We start from the raw sequence: 20,109 nt of genomic DNA, 5'->3' as shown, positions 1-20,109 counted from the left end.
CCACCCCCCCCCCCCCCCACCCCCCCCCCCCCCCACCCCCCCCCCCCCCCACCCCCCCCCCCCCCCACCCCCCCCCCCCCCCACCCCCCCCCCCCCCCACCCCCCCCCCCCCCCACCCCCCCCCCCCCCCACCCCCCCCCCCCCCCACCCCCCCCCCCCCCCACCCCCCCCCCCCCCCACCCCCCCCCCCCCCCACCCCCCCCCCCCCCCACCCCCCCCCCCCCCCACCCCCCCCCCCCCCCACCCCCCCCCCCCCCCACCCCCCCCCCCCCCCACCCCCCCCCCCCCCCACCCCCCCCCCCCCCCACCCCCCCCCCCCCCCACCCCCCCCCCCCCCCACCCCCCCCCCCCCCCACCCCCCCCCCCCCCCACCCCCCCCCCCCCCCACCCCCCCCCCCCCCCACCCCCCCCCCCCCCCACCCCCCCCCCCCCCCACCCCCCCCCCCCCCCACCCCCCCCCCCCCCCACCCCCCCCCCCCCCCACCCCCCCCCCCCCCCACCCCCCCCCCCCCCCACCCCCCCCCCCCCCCACCCCCCCCCCCCCCCACCCCCCCCCCCCCCCACCCCCCCCCCCCCCCACCCCCCCCCCCCCCCACCCCCCCCCCCCCCCACCCCCCCCCCCCCCCACCCCCCCCCCCCCCCACCCCCCCCCCCCCCCACCCCCCCCCCCCCCCACCCCCCCCCCCCCCCACCCCCCCCCCCCCCCACCCCCCCCCCCCCCCACCCCCCCCCCCCCCCACCCCCCCCCCCCCCCACCCCCCCCCCCCCCCACCCCCCCCCCCCCCCACCCCCCCCCCCCCCCACCCCCCCCCCCCCCCACCCCCCCCCCCCCCCACCCCCCCCCCCCCCCACCCCCCCCCCCCCCCACCCCCCCCCCCCCCCACCCCCCCCCCCCCCCACCCCCCCCCCCCCCCACCCCCCCCCCCCCCCACCCCCCCCCCCCCCCACCCCCCCCCCCCCCCACCCCCCCCCCCCCCCACCCCCCCCCCCCCCCACCCCCCCCCCCCCCCACCCCCCCCCCCCCCCACCCCCCCCCCCCCCCACCCCCCCCCCCCCCCACCCCCCCCCCCCCCCACCCCCCCCCCCCCCCACCCCCCCCCCCCCCCACCCCCCCCCCCCCCCACCCCCCCCCCCCCCCACCCCCCCCCCCCCCCACCCCCCCCCCCCCCCACCCCCCCCCCCCCCCACCCCCCCCCCCCCCCACCCCCCCCCCCCCCCACCCCCCCCCCCCCCCACCCCCCCCCCCCCCCACCCCCCCCCCCCCCCACCCCCCCCCCCCCCCACCCCCCCCCCCCCCCACCCCCCCCCCCCCCCACCCCCCCCCCCCCCCACCCCCCCCCCCCCCCACCCCCCCCCCCCCCCACCCCCCCCCCCCCCCACCCCCCCCCCCCCCCACCCCCCCCCCCCCCCACCCCCCCCCCCCCCCACCCCCCCCCCCCCCCACCCCCCCCCCCCCCCACCCCCCCCCCCCCCCACCCCCCCCCCCCCCCACCCCCCCCCCCCCCCACCCCCCCCCCCCCCCACCCCCCCCCCCCCCCACCCCCCCCCCCCCCCACCCCCCCCCCCCCCCACCCCCCCCCCCCCCCACCCCCCCCCCCCCCCACCCCCCCCCCCCCCCACCCCCCCCCCCCCCCACCCCCCCCCCCCCCCACCCCCCCCCCCCCCCACCCCCCCCCCCCCCCACCCCCCCCCCCCCCCACCCCCCCCCCCCCCCACCCCCCCCCCCCCCCACCCCCCCCCCCCCCCACCCCCCCCCCCCCCCACCCCCCCCCCCCCCCACCCCCCCCCCCCCCCACCCCCCCCCCCCCCCACCCCCCCCCCCCCCCACCCCCCCCCCCCCCCACCCCCCCCCCCCCCCACCCCCCCCCCCCCCCACCCCCCCCCCCCCCCACCCCCCCCCCCCCCCACCCCCCCCCCCCCCCACCCCCCCCCCCCCCCACCCCCCCCCCCCCCCACCCCCCCCCCCCCCCACCCCCCCCCCCCCCCACCCCCCCCCCCCCCCACCCCCCCCCCCCCCCACCCCCCCCCCCCCCCACCCCCCCCCCCCCCCACCCCCCCCCCCCCCCACCCCCCCCCCCCCCCACCCCCCCCCCCCCCCACCCCCCCCCCCCCCCACCCCCCCCCCCCCCCACCCCCCCCCCCCCCCACCCCCCCCCCCCCCCACCCCCCCCCCCCCCCACCCCCCCCCCCCCCCACCCCCCCCCCCCCCCACCCCCCCCCCCCCCCACCCCCCCCCCCCCCCACCCCCCCCCCCCCCCACCCCCCCCCCCCCCCACCCCCCCCCCCCCCCACCCCCCCCCCCCCCCACCCCCCCCCCCCCCCACCCCCCCCCCCCCCCACCCCCCCCCCCCCCCACCCCCCCCCCCCCCCACCCCCCCCCCCCCCCACCCCCCCCCCCCCCCACCCCCCCCCCCCCCCACCCCCCCCCCCCCCCACCCCCCCCCCCCCCCACCCCCCCCCCCCCCCACCCCCCCCCCCCCCCACCCCCCCCCCCCCCCACCCCCCCCCCCCCCCACCCCCCCCCCCCCCCACCCCCCCCCCCCCCCACCCCCCCCCCCCCCCACCCCCCCCCCCCCCCACCCCCCCCCCCCCCCACCCCCCCCCCCCCCCACCCCCCCCCCCCCCCACCCCCCCCCCCCCCCACCCCCCCCCCCCCCCACCCCCCCCCCCCCCCACCCCCCCCCCCCCCCACCCCCCCCCCCCCCCACCCCCCCCCCCCCCCACCCCCCCCCCCCCCCACCCCCCCCCCCCCCCACCCCCCCCCCCCCCCACCCCCCCCCCCCCCCACCCCCCCCCCCCCCCACCCCCCCCCCCCCCCACCCCCCCCCCCCCCCACCCCCCCCCCCCCCCACCCCCCCCCCCCCCCACCCCCCCCCCCCCCCACCCCCCCCCCCCCCCACCCCCCCCCCCCCCCACCCCCCCCCCCCCCCACCCCCCCCCCCCCCCACCCCCCCCCCCCCCCACCCCCCCCCCCCCCCACCCCCCCCCCCCCCCACCCCCCCCCCCCCCCACCCCCCCCCCCCCCCACCCCCCCCCCCCCCCACCCCCCCCCCCCCCCACCCCCCCCCCCCCCCACCCCCCCCCCCCCCCACCCCCCCCCCCCCCCACCCCCCCCCCCCCCCACCCCCCCCCCCCCCCACCCCCCCCCCCCCCCACCCCCCCCCCCCCCCACCCCCCCCCCCCCCCACCCCCCCCCCCCCCCACCCCCCCCCCCCCCCACCCCCCCCCCCCCCCACCCCCCCCCCCCCCCACCCCCCCCCCCCCCCACCCCCCCCCCCCCCCACCCCCCCCCCCCCCCACCCCCCCCCCCCCCCACCCCCCCCCCCCCCCACCCCCCCCCCCCCCCACCCCCCCCCCCCCCCACCCCCCCCCCCCCCCACCCCCCCCCCCCCCCACCCCCCCCCCCCCCCACCCCCCCCCCCCCCCACCCCCCCCCCCCCCCACCCCCCCCCCCCCCCACCCCCCCCCCCCCCCACCCCCCCCCCCCCCCACCCCCCCCCCCCCCCACCCCCCCCCCCCCCCACCCCCCCCCCCCCCCACCCCCCCCCCCCCCCACCCCCCCCCCCCCCCACCCCCCCCCCCCCCCACCCCCCCCCCCCCCCACCCCCCCCCCCCCCCACCCCCCCCCCCCCCCACCCCCCCCCCCCCCCACCCCCCCCCCCCCCCACCCCCCCCCCCCCCCACCCCCCCCCCCCCCCACCCCCCCCCCCCCCCACCCCCCCCCCCCCCCACCCCCCCCCCCCCCCACCCCCCCCCCCCCCCACCCCCCCCCCCCCCCACCCCCCCCCCCCCCCACCCCCCCCCCCCCCCACCCCCCCCCCCCCCCACCCCCCCCCCCCCCCACCCCCCCCCCCCCCCACCCCCCCCCCCCCCCACCCCCCCCCCCCCCCACCCCCCCCCCCCCCCACCCCCCCCCCCCCCCACCCCCCCCCCCCCCCACCCCCCCCCCCCCCCACCCCCCCCCCCCCCCACCCCCCCCCCCCCCCACCCCCCCCCCCCCCCACCCCCCCCCCCCCCCACCCCCCCCCCCCCCCACCCCCCCCCCCCCCCACCCCCCCCCCCCCCCACCCCCCCCCCCCCCCACCCCCCCCCCCCCCCACCCCCCCCCCCCCCCACCCCCCCCCCCCCCCACCCCCCCCCCCCCCCACCCCCCCCCCCCCCCACCCCCCCCCCCCCCCACCCCCCCCCCCCCCCACCCCCCCCCCCCCCCACCCCCCCCCCCCCCCACCCCCCCCCCCCCCCACCCCCCCCCCCCCCCACCCCCCCCCCCCCCCACCCCCCCCCCCCCCCACCCCCCCCCCCCCCCACCCCCCCCCCCCCCCACCCCCCCCCCCCCCCACCCCCCCCCCCCCCCACCCCCCCCCCCCCCCACCCCCCCCCCCCCCCACCCCCCCCCCCCCCCACCCCCCCCCCCCCCCACCCCCCCCCCCCCCCACCCCCCCCCCCCCCCACCCCCCCCCCCCCCCACCCCCCCCCCCCCCCACCCCCCCCCCCCCCCACCCCCCCCCCCCCCCACCCCCCCCCCCCCCCACCCCCCCCCCCCCCCACCCCCCCCCCCCCCCACCCCCCCCCCCCCCCACCCCCCCCCCCCCCCACCCCCCCCCCCCCCCACCCCCCCCCCCCCCCACCCCCCCCCCCCCCCACCCCCCCCCCCCCCCACCCCCCCCCCCCCCCACCCCCCCCCCCCCCCACCCCCCCCCCCCCCCACCCCCCCCCCCCCCCACCCCCCCCCCCCCCCACCCCCCCCCCCCCCCACCCCCCCCCCCCCCCACCCCCCCCCCCCCCCACCCCCCCCCCCCCCCACCCCCCCCCCCCCCCACCCCCCCCCCCCCCCACCCCCCCCCCCCCCCACCCCCCCCCCCCCCCACCCCCCCCCCCCCCCACCCCCCCCCCCCCCCACCCCCCCCCCCCCCCACCCCCCCCCCCCCCCACCCCCCCCCCCCCCCACCCCCCCCCCCCCCCACCCCCCCCCCCCCCCACCCCCCCCCCCCCCCACCCCCCCCCCCCCCCACCCCCCCCCCCCCCCACCCCCCCCCCCCCCCACCCCCCCCCCCCCCCACCCCCCCCCCCCCCCACCCCCCCCCCCCCCCACCCCCCCCCCCCCCCACCCCCCCCCCCCCCCACCCCCCCCCCCCCCCACCCCCCCCCCCCCCCACCCCCCCCCCCCCCCACCCCCCCCCCCCCCCACCCCCCCCCCCCCCCACCCCCCCCCCCCCCCACCCCCCCCCCCCCCCACCCCCCCCCCCCCCCACCCCCCCCCCCCCCCACCCCCCCCCCCCCCCACCCCCCCCCCCCCCCACCCCCCCCCCCCCCCACCCCCCCCCCCCCCCACCCCCCCCCCCCCCCACCCCCCCCCCCCCCCACCCCCCCCCCCCCCCACCCCCCCCCCCCCCCACCCCCCCCCCCCCCCACCCCCCCCCCCCCCCACCCCCCCCCCCCCCCACCCCCCCCCCCCCCCACCCCCCCCCCCCCCCACCCCCCCCCCCCCCCACCCCCCCCCCCCCCCACCCCCCCCCCCCCCCACCCCCCCCCCCCCCCACCCCCCCCCCCCCCCACCCCCCCCCCCCCCCACCCCCCCCCCCCCCCACCCCCCCCCCCCCCCACCCCCCCCCCCCCCCACCCCCCCCCCCCCCCACCCCCCCCCCCCCCCACCCCCCCCCCCCCCCACCCCCCCCCCCCCCCACCCCCCCCCCCCCCCACCCCCCCCCCCCCCCACCCCCCCCCCCCCCCACCCCCCCCCCCCCCCACCCCCCCCCCCCCCCACCCCCCCCCCCCCCCACCCCCCCCCCCCCCCACCCCCCCCCCCCCCCACCCCCCCCCCCCCCCACCCCCCCCCCCCCCCACCCCCCCCCCCCCCCACCCCCCCCCCCCCCCACCCCCCCCCCCCCCCACCCCCCCCCCCCCCCACCCCCCCCCCCCCCCACCCCCCCCCCCCCCCACCCCCCCCCCCCCCCACCCCCCCCCCCCCCCACCCCCCCCCCCCCCCACCCCCCCCCCCCCCCACCCCCCCCCCCCCCCACCCCCCCCCCCCCCCACCCCCCCCCCCCCCCACCCCCCCCCCCCCCCACCCCCCCCCCCCCCCACCCCCCCCCCCCCCCACCCCCCCCCCCCCCCACCCCCCCCCCCCCCCACCCCCCCCCCCCCCCACCCCCCCCCCCCCCCACCCCCCCCCCCCCCCACCCCCCCCCCCCCCCACCCCCCCCCCCCCCCACCCCCCCCCCCCCCCACCCCCCCCCCCCCCCACCCCCCCCCCCCCCCACCCCCCCCCCCCCCCACCCCCCCCCCCCCCCACCCCCCCCCCCCCCCACCCCCCCCCCCCCCCACCCCCCCCCCCCCCCACCCCCCCCCCCCCCCACCCCCCCCCCCCCCCACCCCCCCCCCCCCCCACCCCCCCCCCCCCCCACCCCCCCCCCCCCCCACCCCCCCCCCCCCCCACCCCCCCCCCCCCCCACCCCCCCCCCCCCCCACCCCCCCCCCCCCCCACCCCCCCCCCCCCCCACCCCCCCCCCCCCCCACCCCCCCCCCCCCCCACCCCCCCCCCCCCCCACCCCCCCCCCCCCCCACCCCCCCCCCCCCCCACCCCCCCCCCCCCCCACCCCCCCCCCCCCCCACCCCCCCCCCCCCCCACCCCCCCCCCCCCCCACCCCCCCCCCCCCCCACCCCCCCCCCCCCCCACCCCCCCCCCCCCCCACCCCCCCCCCCCCCCACCCCCCCCCCCCCCCACCCCCCCCCCCCCCCACCCCCCCCCCCCCCCACCCCCCCCCCCCCCCACCCCCCCCCCCCCCCACCCCCCCCCCCCCCCACCCCCCCCCCCCCCCACCCCCCCCCCCCCCCACCCCCCCCCCCCCCCACCCCCCCCCCCCCCCACCCCCCCCCCCCCCCACCCCCCCCCCCCCCCACCCCCCCCCCCCCCCACCCCCCCCCCCCCCCACCCCCCCCCCCCCCCACCCCCCCCCCCCCCCACCCCCCCCCCCCCCCACCCCCCCCCCCCCCCACCCCCCCCCCCCCCCACCCCCCCCCCCCCCCACCCCCCCCCCCCCCCACCCCCCCCCCCCCCCACCCCCCCCCCCCCCCACCCCCCCCCCCCCCCACCCCCCCCCCCCCCCACCCCCCCCCCCCCCCACCCCCCCCCCCCCCCACCCCCCCCCCCCCCCACCCCCCCCCCCCCCCACCCCCCCCCCCCCCCACCCCCCCCCCCCCCCACCCCCCCCCCCCCCCACCCCCCCCCCCCCCCACCCCCCCCCCCCCCCACCCCCCCCCCCCCCCACCCCCCCCCCCCCCCACCCCCCCCCCCCCCCACCCCCCCCCCCCCCCACCCCCCCCCCCCCCCACCCCCCCCCCCCCCCACCCCCCCCCCCCCCCACCCCCCCCCCCCCCCACCCCCCCCCCCCCCCACCCCCCCCCCCCCCCACCCCCCCCCCCCCCCACCCCCCCCCCCCCCCACCCCCCCCCCCCCCCACCCCCCCCCCCCCCCACCCCCCCCCCCCCCCACCCCCCCCCCCCCCCACCCCCCCCCCCCCCCACCCCCCCCCCCCCCCACCCCCCCCCCCCCCCACCCCCCCCCCCCCCCACCCCCCCCCCCCCCCACCCCCCCCCCCCCCCACCCCCCCCCCCCCCCACCCCCCCCCCCCCCCACCCCCCCCCCCCCCCACCCCCCCCCCCCCCCACCCCCCCCCCCCCCCACCCCCCCCCCCCCCCACCCCCCCCCCCCCCCACCCCCCCCCCCCCCCACCCCCCCCCCCCCCCACCCCCCCCCCCCCCCACCCCCCCCCCCCCCCACCCCCCCCCCCCCCCACCCCCCCCCCCCCCCACCCCCCCCCCCCCCCACCCCCCCCCCCCCCCACCCCCCCCCCCCCCCACCCCCCCCCCCCCCCACCCCCCCCCCCCCCCACCCCCCCCCCCCCCCACCCCCCCCCCCCCCCACCCCCCCCCCCCCCCACCCCCCCCCCCCCCCACCCCCCCCCCCCCCCACCCCCCCCCCCCCCCACCCCCCCCCCCCCCCACCCCCCCCCCCCCCCACCCCCCCCCCCCCCCACCCCCCCCCCCCCCCACCCCCCCCCCCCCCCACCCCCCCCCCCCCCCACCCCCCCCCCCCCCCACCCCCCCCCCCCCCCACCCCCCCCCCCCCCCACCCCCCCCCCCCCCCACCCCCCCCCCCCCCCACCCCCCCCCCCCCCCACCCCCCCCCCCCCCCACCCCCCCCCCCCCCCACCCCCCCCCCCCCCCACCCCCCCCCCCCCCCACCCCCCCCCCCCCCCACCCCCCCCCCCCCCCACCCCCCCCCCCCCCCACCCCCCCCCCCCCCCACCCCCCCCCCCCCCCACCCCCCCCCCCCCCCACCCCCCCCCCCCCCCACCCCCCCCCCCCCCCACCCCCCCCCCCCCCCACCCCCCCCCCCCCCCACCCCCCCCCCCCCCCACCCCCCCCCCCCCCCACCCCCCCCCCCCCCCACCCCCCCCCCCCCCCACCCCCCCCCCCCCCCACCCCCCCCCCCCCCCACCCCCCCCCCCCCCCACCCCCCCCCCCCCCCACCCCCCCCCCCCCCCACCCCCCCCCCCCCCCACCCCCCCCCCCCCCCACCCCCCCCCCCCCCCACCCCCCCCCCCCCCCACCCCCCCCCCCCCCCACCCCCCCCCCCCCCCACCCCCCCCCCCCCCCACCCCCCCCCCCCCCCACCCCCCCCCCCCCCCACCCCCCCCCCCCCCCACCCCCCCCCCCCCCCACCCCCCCCCCCCCCCACCCCCCCCCCCCCCCACCCCCCCCCCCCCCCACCCCCCCCCCCCCCCACCCCCCCCCCCCCCCACCCCCCCCCCCCCCCACCCCCCCCCCCCCCCACCCCCCCCCCCCCCCACCCCCCCCCCCCCCCACCCCCCCCCCCCCCCACCCCCCCCCCCCCCCACCCCCCCCCCCCCCCACCCCCCCCCCCCCCCACCCCCCCCCCCCCCCACCCCCCCCCCCCCCCACCCCCCCCCCCCCCCACCCCCCCCCCCCCCCACCCCCCCCCCCCCCCACCCCCCCCCCCCCCCACCCCCCCCCCCCCCCACCCCCCCCCCCCCCCACCCCCCCCCCCCCCCACCCCCCCCCCCCCCCACCCCCCCCCCCCCCCACCCCCCCCCCCCCCCACCCCCCCCCCCCCCCACCCCCCCCCCCCCCCACCCCCCCCCCCCCCCACCCCCCCCCCCCCCCACCCCCCCCCCCCCCCACCCCCCCCCCCCCCCACCCCCCCCCCCCCCCACCCCCCCCCCCCCCCACCCCCCCCCCCCCCCACCCCCCCCCCCCCCCACCCCCCCCCCCCCCCACCCCCCCCCCCCCCCACCCCCCCCCCCCCCCACCCCCCCCCCCCCCCACCCCCCCCCCCCCCCACCCCCCCCCCCCCCCACCCCCCCCCCCCCCCACCCCCCCCCCCCCCCACCCCCCCCCCCCCCCACCCCCCCCCCCCCCCACCCCCCCCCCCCCCCACCCCCCCCCCCCCCCACCCCCCCCCCCCCCCACCCCCCCCCCCCCCCACCCCCCCCCCCCCCCACCCCCCCCCCCCCCCACCCCCCCCCCCCCCCACCCCCCCCCCCCCCCACCCCCCCCCCCCCCCACCCCCCCCCCCCCCCACCCCCCCCCCCCCCCACCCCCCCCCCCCCCCACCCCCCCCCCCCCCCACCCCCCCCCCCCCCCACCCCCCCCCCCCCCCACCCCCCCCCCCCCCCACCCCCCCCCCCCCCCACCCCCCCCCCCCCCCACCCCCCCCCCCCCCCACCCCCCCCCCCCCCCACCCCCCCCCCCCCCCACCCCCCCCCCCCCCCACCCCCCCCCCCCCCCACCCCCCCCCCCCCCCACCCCCCCCCCCCCCCACCCCCCCCCCCCCCCACCCCCCCCCCCCCCCACCCCCCCCCCCCCCCACCCCCCCCCCCCCCCACCCCCCCCCCCCCCCACCCCCCCCCCCCCCCACCCCCCCCCCCCCCCACCCCCCCCCCCCCCCACCCCCCCCCCCCCCCACCCCCCCCCCCCCCCACCCCCCCCCCCCCCCACCCCCCCCCCCCCCCACCCCCCCCCCCCCCCACCCCCCCCCCCCCCCACCCCCCCCCCCCCCCACCCCCCCCCCCCCCCACCCCCCCCCCCCCCCACCCCCCCCCCCCCCCACCCCCCCCCCCCCCCACCCCCCCCCCCCCCCACCCCCCCCCCCCCCCACCCCCCCCCCCCCCCACCCCCCCCCCCCCCCACCCCCCCCCCCCCCCACCCCCCCCCCCCCCCACCCCCCCCCCCCCCCACCCCCCCCCCCCCCCACCCCCCCCCCCCCCCACCCCCCCCCCCCCCCACCCCCCCCCCCCCCCACCCCCCCCCCCCCCCACCCCCCCCCCCCCCCACCCCCCCCCCCCCCCACCCCCCCCCCCCCCCACCCCCCCCCCCCCCCACCCCCCCCCCCCCCCACCCCCCCCCCCCCCCACCCCCCCCCCCCCCCACCCCCCCCCCCCCCCACCCCCCCCCCCCCCCACCCCCCCCCCCCCCCACCCCCCCCCCCCCCCACCCCCCCCCCCCCCCACCCCCCCCCCCCCCCACCCCCCCCCCCCCCCACCCCCCCCCCCCCCCACCCCCCCCCCCCCCCACCCCCCCCCCCCCCCACCCCCCCCCCCCCCCACCCCCCCCCCCCCCCACCCCCCCCCCCCCCCACCCCCCCCCCCCCCCACCCCCCCCCCCCCCCACCCCCCCCCCCCCCCACCCCCCCCCCCCCCCACCCCCCCCCCCCCCCACCCCCCCCCCCCCCCACCCCCCCCCCCCCCCACCCCCCCCCCCCCCCACCCCCCCCCCCCCCCACCCCCCCCCCCCCCCACCCCCCCCCCCCCCCACCCCCCCCCCCCCCCACCCCCCCCCCCCCCCACCCCCCCCCCCCCCCACCCCCCCCCCCCCCCACCCCCCCCCCCCCCCACCCCCCCCCCCCCCCACCCCCCCCCCCCCCCACCCCCCCCCCCCCCCACCCCCCCCCCCCCCCACCCCCCCCCCCCCCCACCCCCCCCCCCCCCCACCCCCCCCCCCCCCCACCCCCCCCCCCCCCCACCCCCCCCCCCCCCCACCCCCCCCCCCCCCCACCCCCCCCCCCCCCCACCCCCCCCCCCCCCCACCCCCCCCCCCCCCCACCCCCCCCCCCCCCCACCCCCCCCCCCCCCCACCCCCCCCCCCCCCCACCCCCCCCCCCCCCCACCCCCCCCCCCCCCCACCCCCCCCCCCCCCCACCCCCCCCCCCCCCCACCCCCCCCCCCCCCCACCCCCCCCCCCCCCCACCCCCCCCCCCCCCCACCCCCCCCCCCCCCCACCCCCCCCCCCCCCCACCCCCCCCCCCCCCCACCCCCCCCCCCCCCCACCCCCCCCCCCCCCCACCCCCCCCCCCCCCCACCCCCCCCCCCCCCCACCCCCCCCCCCCCCCACCCCCCCCCCCCCCCACCCCCCCCCCCCCCCACCCCCCCCCCCCCCCACCCCCCCCCCCCCCCACCCCCCCCCCCCCCCACCCCCCCCCCCCCCCACCCCCCCCCCCCCCCACCCCCCCCCCCCCCCACCCCCCCCCCCCCCCACCCCCCCCCCCCCCCACCCCCCCCCCCCCCCACCCCCCCCCCCCCCCACCCCCCCCCCCCCCCACCCCCCCCCCCCCCCACCCCCCCCCCCCCCCACCCCCCCCCCCCCCCACCCCCCCCCCCCCCCACCCCCCCCCCCCCCCACCCCCCCCCCCCCCCACCCCCCCCCCCCCCCACCCCCCCCCCCCCCCACCCCCCCCCCCCCCCACCCCCCCCCCCCCCCACCCCCCCCCCCCCCCACCCCCCCCCCCCCCCACCCCCCCCCCCCCCCACCCCCCCCCCCCCCCACCCCCCCCCCCCCCCACCCCCCCCCCCCCCCACCCCCCCCCCCCCCCACCCCCCCCCCCCCCCACCCCCCCCCCCCCCCACCCCCCCCCCCCCCCACCCCCCCCCCCCCCCACCCCCCCCCCCCCCCACCCCCCCCCCCCCCCACCCCCCCCCCCCCCCACCCCCCCCCCCCCCCACCCCCCCCCCCCCCCACCCCCCCCCCCCCCCACCCCCCCCCCCCCCCACCCCCCCCCCCCCCCACCCCCCCCCCCCCCCACCCCCCCCCCCCCCCACCCCCCCCCCCCCCCACCCCCCCCCCCCCCCACCCCCCCCCCCCCCCACCCCCCCCCCCCCCCACCCCCCCCCCCCCCCACCCCCCCCCCCCCCCACCCCCCCCCCCCCCCACCCCCCCCCCCCCCCACCCCCCCCCCCCCCCACCCCCCCCCCCCCCCACCCCCCCCCCCCCCCACCCCCCCCCCCCCCCACCCCCCCCCCCCCCCACCCCCCCCCCCCCCCACCCCCCCCCCCCCCCACCCCCCCCCCCCCCCACCCCCCCCCCCCCCCACCCCCCCCCCCCCCCACCCCCCCCCCCCCCCACCCCCCCCCCCCCCCACCCCCCCCCCCCCCCACCCCCCCCCCCCCCCACCCCCCCCCCCCCCCACCCCCCCCCCCCCCCACCCCCCCCCCCCCCCACCCCCCCCCCCCCCCACCCCCCCCCCCCCCCACCCCCCCCCCCCCCCACCCCCCCCCCCCCCCACCCCCCCCCCCCCCCACCCCCCCCCCCCCCCACCCCCCCCCCCCCCCACCCCCCCCCCCCCCCACCCCCCCCCCCCCCCACCCCCCCCCCCCCCCACCCCCCCCCCCCCCCACCCCCCCCCCCCCCCACCCCCCCCCCCCCCCACCCCCCCCCCCCCCCACCCCCCCCCCCCCCCACCCCCCCCCCCCCCCACCCCCCCCCCCCCCCACCCCCCCCCCCCCCCACCCCCCCCCCCCCCCACCCCCCCCCCCCCCCACCCCCCCCCCCCCCCACCCCCCCCCCCCCCCACCCCCCCCCCCCCCCACCCCCCCCCCCCCCCACCCCCCCCCCCCCCCACCCCCCCCCCCCCCCACCCCCCCCCCCCCCCACCCCCCCCCCCCCCCACCCCCCCCCCCCCCCACCCCCCCCCCCCCCCACCCCCCCCCCCCCCCACCCCCCCCCCCCCCCACCCCCCCCCCCCCCCACCCCCCCCCCCCCCCACCCCCCCCCCCCCCCACCCCCCCCCCCCCCCACCCCCCCCCCCCCCCACCCCCCCCCCCCCCCACCCCCCCCCCCCCCCACCCCCCCCCCCCCCCACCCCCCCCCCCCCCCACCCCCCCCCCCCCCCACCCCCCCCCCCCCCCACCCCCCCCCCCCCCCACCCCCCCCCCCCCCCACCCCCCCCCCCCCCCACCCCCCCCCCCCCCCACCCCCCCCCCCCCCCACCCCCCCCCCCCCCCACCCCCCCCCCCCCCCACCCCCCCCCCCCCCCACCCCCCCCCCCCCCCACCCCCCCCCCCCCCCACCCCCCCCCCCCCCCACCCCCCCCCCCCCCCACCCCCCCCCCCCCCCACCCCCCCCCCCCCCCACCCCCCCCCCCCCCCACCCCCCCCCCCCCCCACCCCCCCCCCCCCCCACCCCCCCCCCCCCCCACCCCCCCCCCCCCCCACCCCCCCCCCCCCCCACCCCCCCCCCCCCCCACCCCCCCCCCCCCCCACCCCCCCCCCCCCCCACCCCCCCCCCCCCCCACCCCCCCCCCCCCCCACCCCCCCCCCCCCCCACCCCCCCCCCCCCCCACCCCCCCCCCCCCCCACCCCCCCCCCCCCCCACCCCCCCCCCCCCCCACCCCCCCCCCCCCCCACCCCCCCCCCCCCCCACCCCCCCCCCCCCCCACCCCCCCCCCCCCCCACCCCCCCCCCCCCCCACCCCCCCCCCCCCCCACCCCCCCCCCCCCCCACCCCCCCCCCCCCCCACCCCCCCCCCCCCCCACCCCCCCCCCCCCCCACCCCCCCCCCCCCCCACCCCCCCCCCCCCCCACCCCCCCCCCCCCCCACCCCCCCCCCCCCCCACCCCCCCCCCCCCCCACCCCCCCCCCCCCCCACCCCCCCCCCCCCCCACCCCCCCCCCCCCCCACCCCCCCCCCCCCCCACCCCCCCCCCCCCCCACCCCCCCCCCCCCCCACCCCCCCCCCCCCCCACCCCCCCCCCCCCCCACCCCCCCCCCCCCCCACCCCCCCCCCCCCCCACCCCCCCCCCCCCCCACCCCCCCCCCCCCCCACCCCCCCCCCCCCCCACCCCCCCCCCCCCCCACCCCCCCCCCCCCCCACCCCCCCCCCCCCCCACCCCCCCCCCCCCCCACCCCCCCCCCCCCCCACCCCCCCCCCCCCCCACCCCCCCCCCCCCCCACCCCCCCCCCCCCCCACCCCCCCCCCCCCCCACCCCCCCCCCCCCCCACCCCCCCCCCCCCCCACCCCCCCCCCCCCCCACCCCCCCCCCCCCCCACCCCCCCCCCCCCCCACCCCCCCCCCCCCCCACCCCCCCCCCCCCCCACCCCCCCCCCCCCCCACCCCCCCCCCCCCCCACCCCCCCCCCCCCCCACCCCCCCCCCCCCCCACCCCCCCCCCCCCCCACCCCCCCCCCCCCCCACCCCCCCCCCCCCCCACCCCCCCCCCCCCCCACCCCCCCCCCCCCCCACCCCCCCCCCCCCCCACCCCCCCCCCCCCCCACCCCCCCCCCCCCCCACCCCCCCCCCCCCCCACCCCCCCCCCCCCCCACCCCCCCCCCCCCCCACCCCCCCCCCCCCCCACCCCCCCCCCCCCCCACCCCCCCCCCCCCCCACCCCCCCCCCCCCCCACCCCCCCCCCCCCCCACCCCCCCCCCCCCCCACCCCCCCCCCCCCCCACCCCCCCCCCCCCCCACCCCCCCCCCCCCCCACCCCCCCCCCCCCCCACCCCCCCCCCCCCCCACCCCCCCCCCCCCCCACCCCCCCCCCCCCCCACCCCCCCCCCCCCCCACCCCCCCCCCCCCCCACCCCCCCCCCCCCCCACCCCCCCCCCCCCCCACCCCCCCCCCCCCCCACCCCCCCCCCCCCCCACCCCCCCCCCCCCCCACCCCCCCCCCCCCCCACCCCCCCCCCCCCCCACCCCCCCCCCCCCCCACCCCCCCCCCCCCCCACCCCCCCCCCCCCCCACCCCCCCCCCCCCCCACCCCCCCCCCCCCCCACCCCCCCCCCCCCCCACCCCCCCCCCCCCCCACCCCCCCCCCCCCCCACCCCCCCCCCCCCCCACCCCCCCCCCCCCCCACCCCCCCCCCCCCCCACCCCCCCCCCCCCCCACCCCCCCCCCCCCCCACCCCCCCCCCCCCCCACCCCCCCCCCCCCCCACCCCCCCCCCCCCCCACCCCCCCCCCCCCCCACCCCCCCCCCCCCCCACCCCCCCCCCCCCCCACCCCCCCCCCCCCCCACCCCCCCCCCCCCCCACCCCCCCCCCCCCCCACCCCCCCCCCCCCCCACCCCCCCCCCCCCCCACCCCCCCCCCCCCCCACCCCCCCCCCCCCCCACCCCCCCCCCCCCCCACCCCCCCCCCCCCCCACCCCCCCCCCCCCCCACCCCCCCCCCCCCCCACCCCCCCCCCCCCCCACCCCCCCCCCCCCCCACCCCCCCCCCCCCCCACCCCCCCCCCCCCCCACCCCCCCCCCCCCCCACCCCCCCCCCCCCCCACCCCCCCCCCCCCCCACCCCCCCCCCCCCCCACCCCCCCCCCCCCCCACCCCCCCCCCCCCCCACCCCCCCCCCCCCCCACCCCCCCCCCCCCCCACCCCCCCCCCCCCCCACCCCCCCCCCCCCCCACCCCCCCCCCCCCCCACCCCCCCCCCCCCCCACCCCCCCCCCCCCCCACCCCCCCCCCCCCCCACCCCCCCCCCCCCCCACCCCCCCCCCCCCCCACCCCCCCCCCCCCCCACCCCCCCCCCCCCCCACCCCCCCCCCCCCCCACCCCCCCCCCCCCCCACCCCCCCCCCCCCCCACCCCCCCCCCCCCCCACCCCCCCCCCCCCCCACCCCCCCCCCCCCCCACCCCCCCCCCCCCCCACCCCCCCCCCCCCCCACCCCCCCCCCCCCCCACCCCCCCCCCCCCCCACCCCCCCCCCCCCCCACCCCCCCCCCCCCCCACCCCCCCCCCCCCCCACCCCCCCCCCCCCCCACCCCCCCCCCCCCCCACCCCCCCCCCCCCCCACCCCCCCCCCCCCCCACCCCCCCCCCCCCCCACCCCCCCCCCCCCCCACCCCCCCCCCCCCCCACCCCCCCCCCCCCCCACCCCCCCCCCCCCCCACCCCCCCCCCCCCCCACCCCCCCCCCCCCCCACCCCCCCCCCCCCCCACCCCCCCCCCCCCCCACCCCCCCCCCCCCCCACCCCCCCCCCCCCCCACCCCCCCCCCCCCCCACCCCCCCCCCCCCCCACCCCCCCCCCCCCCCACCCCCCCCCCCCCCCACCCCCCCCCCCCCCCACCCCCCCCCCCCCCCACCCCCCCCCCCCCCCACCCCCCCCCCCCCCCACCCCCCCCCCCCCCCACCCCCCCCCCCCCCCACCCCCCCCCCCCCCCACCCCCCCCCCCCCCCACCCCCCCCCCCCCCCACCCCCCCCCCCCCCCACCCCCCCCCCCCCCCACCCCCCCCCCCCCCCACCCCCCCCCCCCCCCACCCCCCCCCCCCCCCACCCCCCCCCCCCCCCACCCCCCCCCCCCCCCACCCCCCCCCCCCCCCACCCCCCCCCCCCCCCACCCCCCCCCCCCCCCACCCCCCCCCCCCCCCACCCCCCCCCCCCCCCACCCCCCCCCCCCCCCACCCCCCCCCCCCCCCACCCCCCCCCCCCCCCACCCCCCCCCCCCCCCACCCCCCCCCCCCCCCACCCCCCCCCCCCCCCACCCCCCCCCCCCCCCACCCCCCCCCCCCCCCACCCCCCCCCCCCCCCACCCCCCCCCCCCCCCACCCCCCCCCCCCCCCACCCCCCCCCCCCCCCACCCCCCCCCCCCCCCACCCCCCCCCCCCCCCACCCCCCCCCCCCCCCACCCCCCCCCCCCCCCACCCCCCCCCCCCCCCACCCCCCCCCCCCCCCACCCCCCCCCCCCCCCACCCCCCCCCCCCCCCACCCCCCCCCCCCCCCACCCCCCCCCCCCCCCACCCCCCCCCCCCCCCACCCCCCCCCCCCCCCACCCCCCCCCCCCCCCACCCCCCCCCCCCCCCACCCCCCCCCCCCCCCACCCCCCCCCCCCCCCACCCCCCCCCCCCCCCACCCCCCCCCCCCCCCACCCCCCCCCCCCCCCACCCCCCCCCCCCCCCACCCCCCCCCCCCCCCACCCCCCCCCCCCCCCACCCCCCCCCCCCCCCACCCCCCCCCCCCCCCACCCCCCCCCCCCCCCACCCCCCCCCCCCCCCACCCCCCCCCCCCCCCACCCCCCCCCCCCCCCACCCCCCCCCCCCCCCACCCCCCCCCCCCCCCACCCCCCCCCCCCCCCACCCCCCCCCCCCCCCACCCCCCCCCCCCCCCACCCCCCCCCCCCCCCACCCCCCCCCCCCCCCACCCCCCCCCCCCCCCACCCCCCCCCCCCCCCACCCCCCCCCCCCCCCACCCCCCCCCCCCCCCACCCCCCCCCCCCCCCACCCCCCCCCCCCCCCACCCCCCCCCCCCCCCACCCCCCCCCCCCCCCACCCCCCCCCCCCCCCACCCCCCCCCCCCCCCACCCCCCCCCCCCCCCACCCCCCCCCCCCCCCACCCCCCCCCCCCCCCACCCCCCCCCCCCCCCACCCCCCCCCCCCCCCACCCCCCCCCCCCCCCACCCCCCCCCCCCCCCACCCCCCCCCCCCCCCACCCCCCCCCCCCCCCACCCCCCCCCCCCCCCACCCCCCCCCCCCCCCACCCCCCCCCCCCCCCACCCCCCCCCCCCCCCACCCCCCCCCCCCCCCACCCCCCCCCCCCCCCACCCCCCCCCCCCCCCACCCCCCCCCCCCCCCACCCCCCCCCCCCCCCACCCCCCCCCCCCCCCACCCCCCCCCCCCCCCACCCCCCCCCCCCCCCACCCCCCCCCCCCCCCACCCCCCCCCCCCCCCACCCCCCCCCCCCCCCACCCCCCCCCCCCCCCACCCCCCCCCCCCCCCACCCCCCCCCCCCCCCACCCCCCCCCCCCCCCACCCCCCCCCCCCCCCACCCCCCCCCCCCCCCACCCCCCCCCCCCCCCACCCCCCCCCCCCCCCACCCCCCCCCCCCCCCACCCCCCCCCCCCCCCACCCCCCCCCCCCCCCACCCCCCCCCCCCCCCACCCCCCCCCCCCCCCACCCCCCCCCCCCCCCACCCCCCCCCCCCCCCACCCCCCCCCCCCCCCACCCCCCCCCCCCCCCACCCCCCCCCCCCCCCACCCCCCCCCCCCCCCACCCCCCCCCCCCCCCACCCCCCCCCCCCCCCACCCCCCCCCCCCCCCACCCCCCCCCCCCCCCACCCCCCCCCCCCCCCACCCCCCCCCCCCCCCACCCCCCCCCCCCCCCACCCCCCCCCCCCCCCACCCCCCCCCCCCCCCACCCCCCCCCCCCCCCACCCCCCCCCCCCCCCACCCCCCCCCCCCCCCACCCCCCCCCCCCCCCACCCCCCCCCCCCCCCACCCCCCCCCCCCCCCACCCCCCCCCCCCCCCACCCCCCCCCCCCCCCACCCCCCCCCCCCCCCACCCCCCCCCCCCCCCACCCCCCCCCCCCCCCACCCCCCCCCCCCCCCACCCCCCCCCCCCCCCACCCCCCCCCCCCCCCACCCCCCCCCCCCCCCACCCCCCCCCCCCCCCACCCCCCCCCCCCCCCACCCCCCCCCCCCCCCACCCCCCCCCCCCCCCACCCCCCCCCCCCCCCACCCCCCCCCCCCCCCACCCCCCCCCCCCCCCACCCCCCCCCCCCCCCACCCCCCCCCCCCCCCACCCCCCCCCCCCCCCACCCCCCCCCCCCCCCACCCCCCCCCCCCCCCACCCCCCCCCCCCCCCACCCCCCCCCCCCCCCACCCCCCCCCCCCCCCACCCCCCCCCCCCCCCACCCCCCCCCCCCCCCACCCCCCCCCCCCCCCACCCCCCCCCCCCCCCACCCCCCCCCCCCCCCACCCCCCCCCCCCCCCACCCCCCCCCCCCCCCACCCCCCCCCCCCCCCACCCCCCCCCCCCCCCACCCCCCCCCCCCCCCACCCCCCCCCCCCCCCACCCCCCCCCCCCCCCACCCCCCCCCCCCCCCACCCCCCCCCCCCCCCACCCCCCCCCCCCCCCACCCCCCCCCCCCCCCACCCCCCCCCCCCCCCACCCCCCCCCCCCCCCACCCCCCCCCCCCCCCACCCCCCCCCCCCCCCACCCCCCCCCCCCCCCACCCCCCCCCCCCCCCACCCCCCCCCCCCCCCACCCCCCCCCCCCCCCACCCCCCCCCCCCCCCACCCCCCCCCCCCCCCACCCCCCCCCCCCCCCACCCCCCCCCCCCCCCACCCCCCCCCCCCCCCACCCCCCCCCCCCCCCACCCCCCCCCCCCCCCACCCCCCCCCCCCCCCACCCCCCCCCCCCCCCACCCCCCCCCCCCCCCACCCCCCCCCCCCCCCACCCCCCCCCCCCCCCACCCCCCCCCCCCCCCACCCCCCCCCCCCCCCACCCCCCCCCCCCCCCACCCCCCCCCCCCCCCACCCCCCCCCCCCCCCACCCCCCCCCCCCCCCACCCCCCCCCCCCCCCACCCCCCCCCCCCCCCACCCCCCCCCCCCCCCACCCCCCCCCCCCCCCACCCCCCCCCCCCCCCACCCCCCCCCCCCCCCACCCCCCCCCCCCCCCACCCCCCCCCCCCCCCACCCCCCCCCCCCCCCACCCCCCCCCCCCCCCACCCCCCCCCCCCCCCACCCCCCCCCCCCCCCACCCCCCCCCCCCCCCACCCCCCCCCCCCCCCACCCCCCCCCCCCCCCACCCCCCCCCCCCCCCACCCCCCCCCCCCCCCACCCCCCCCCCCCCCCACCCCCCCCCCCCCCCACCCCCCCCCCCCCCCACCCCCCCCCCCCCCCACCCCCCCCCCCCCCCACCCCCCCCCCCCCCCACCCCCCCCCCCCCCCACCCCCCCCCCCCCCCACCCCCCCCCCCCCCCACCCCCCCCCCCCCCCACCCCCCCCCCCCCCCACCCCCCCCCCCCCCCACCCCCCCCCCCCCCCACCCCCCCCCCCCCCCACCCCCCCCCCCCCCCACCCCCCCCCCCCCCCACCCCCCCCCCCCCCCACCCCCCCCCC

The sequence above is a fragment of the Sphaerodactylus townsendi genome, linkage group LG01 (genome assembly GCF_021028975.2).
Source record: "Sphaerodactylus townsendi isolate TG3544 linkage group LG01, MPM_Stown_v2.3, whole genome shotgun sequence".
NCBI lineage: Eukaryota > Metazoa > Chordata > Lepidosauria > Squamata > Sphaerodactylidae > Sphaerodactylus > Sphaerodactylus townsendi.
This window is presented reverse-complemented; position numbering follows the sequence as displayed.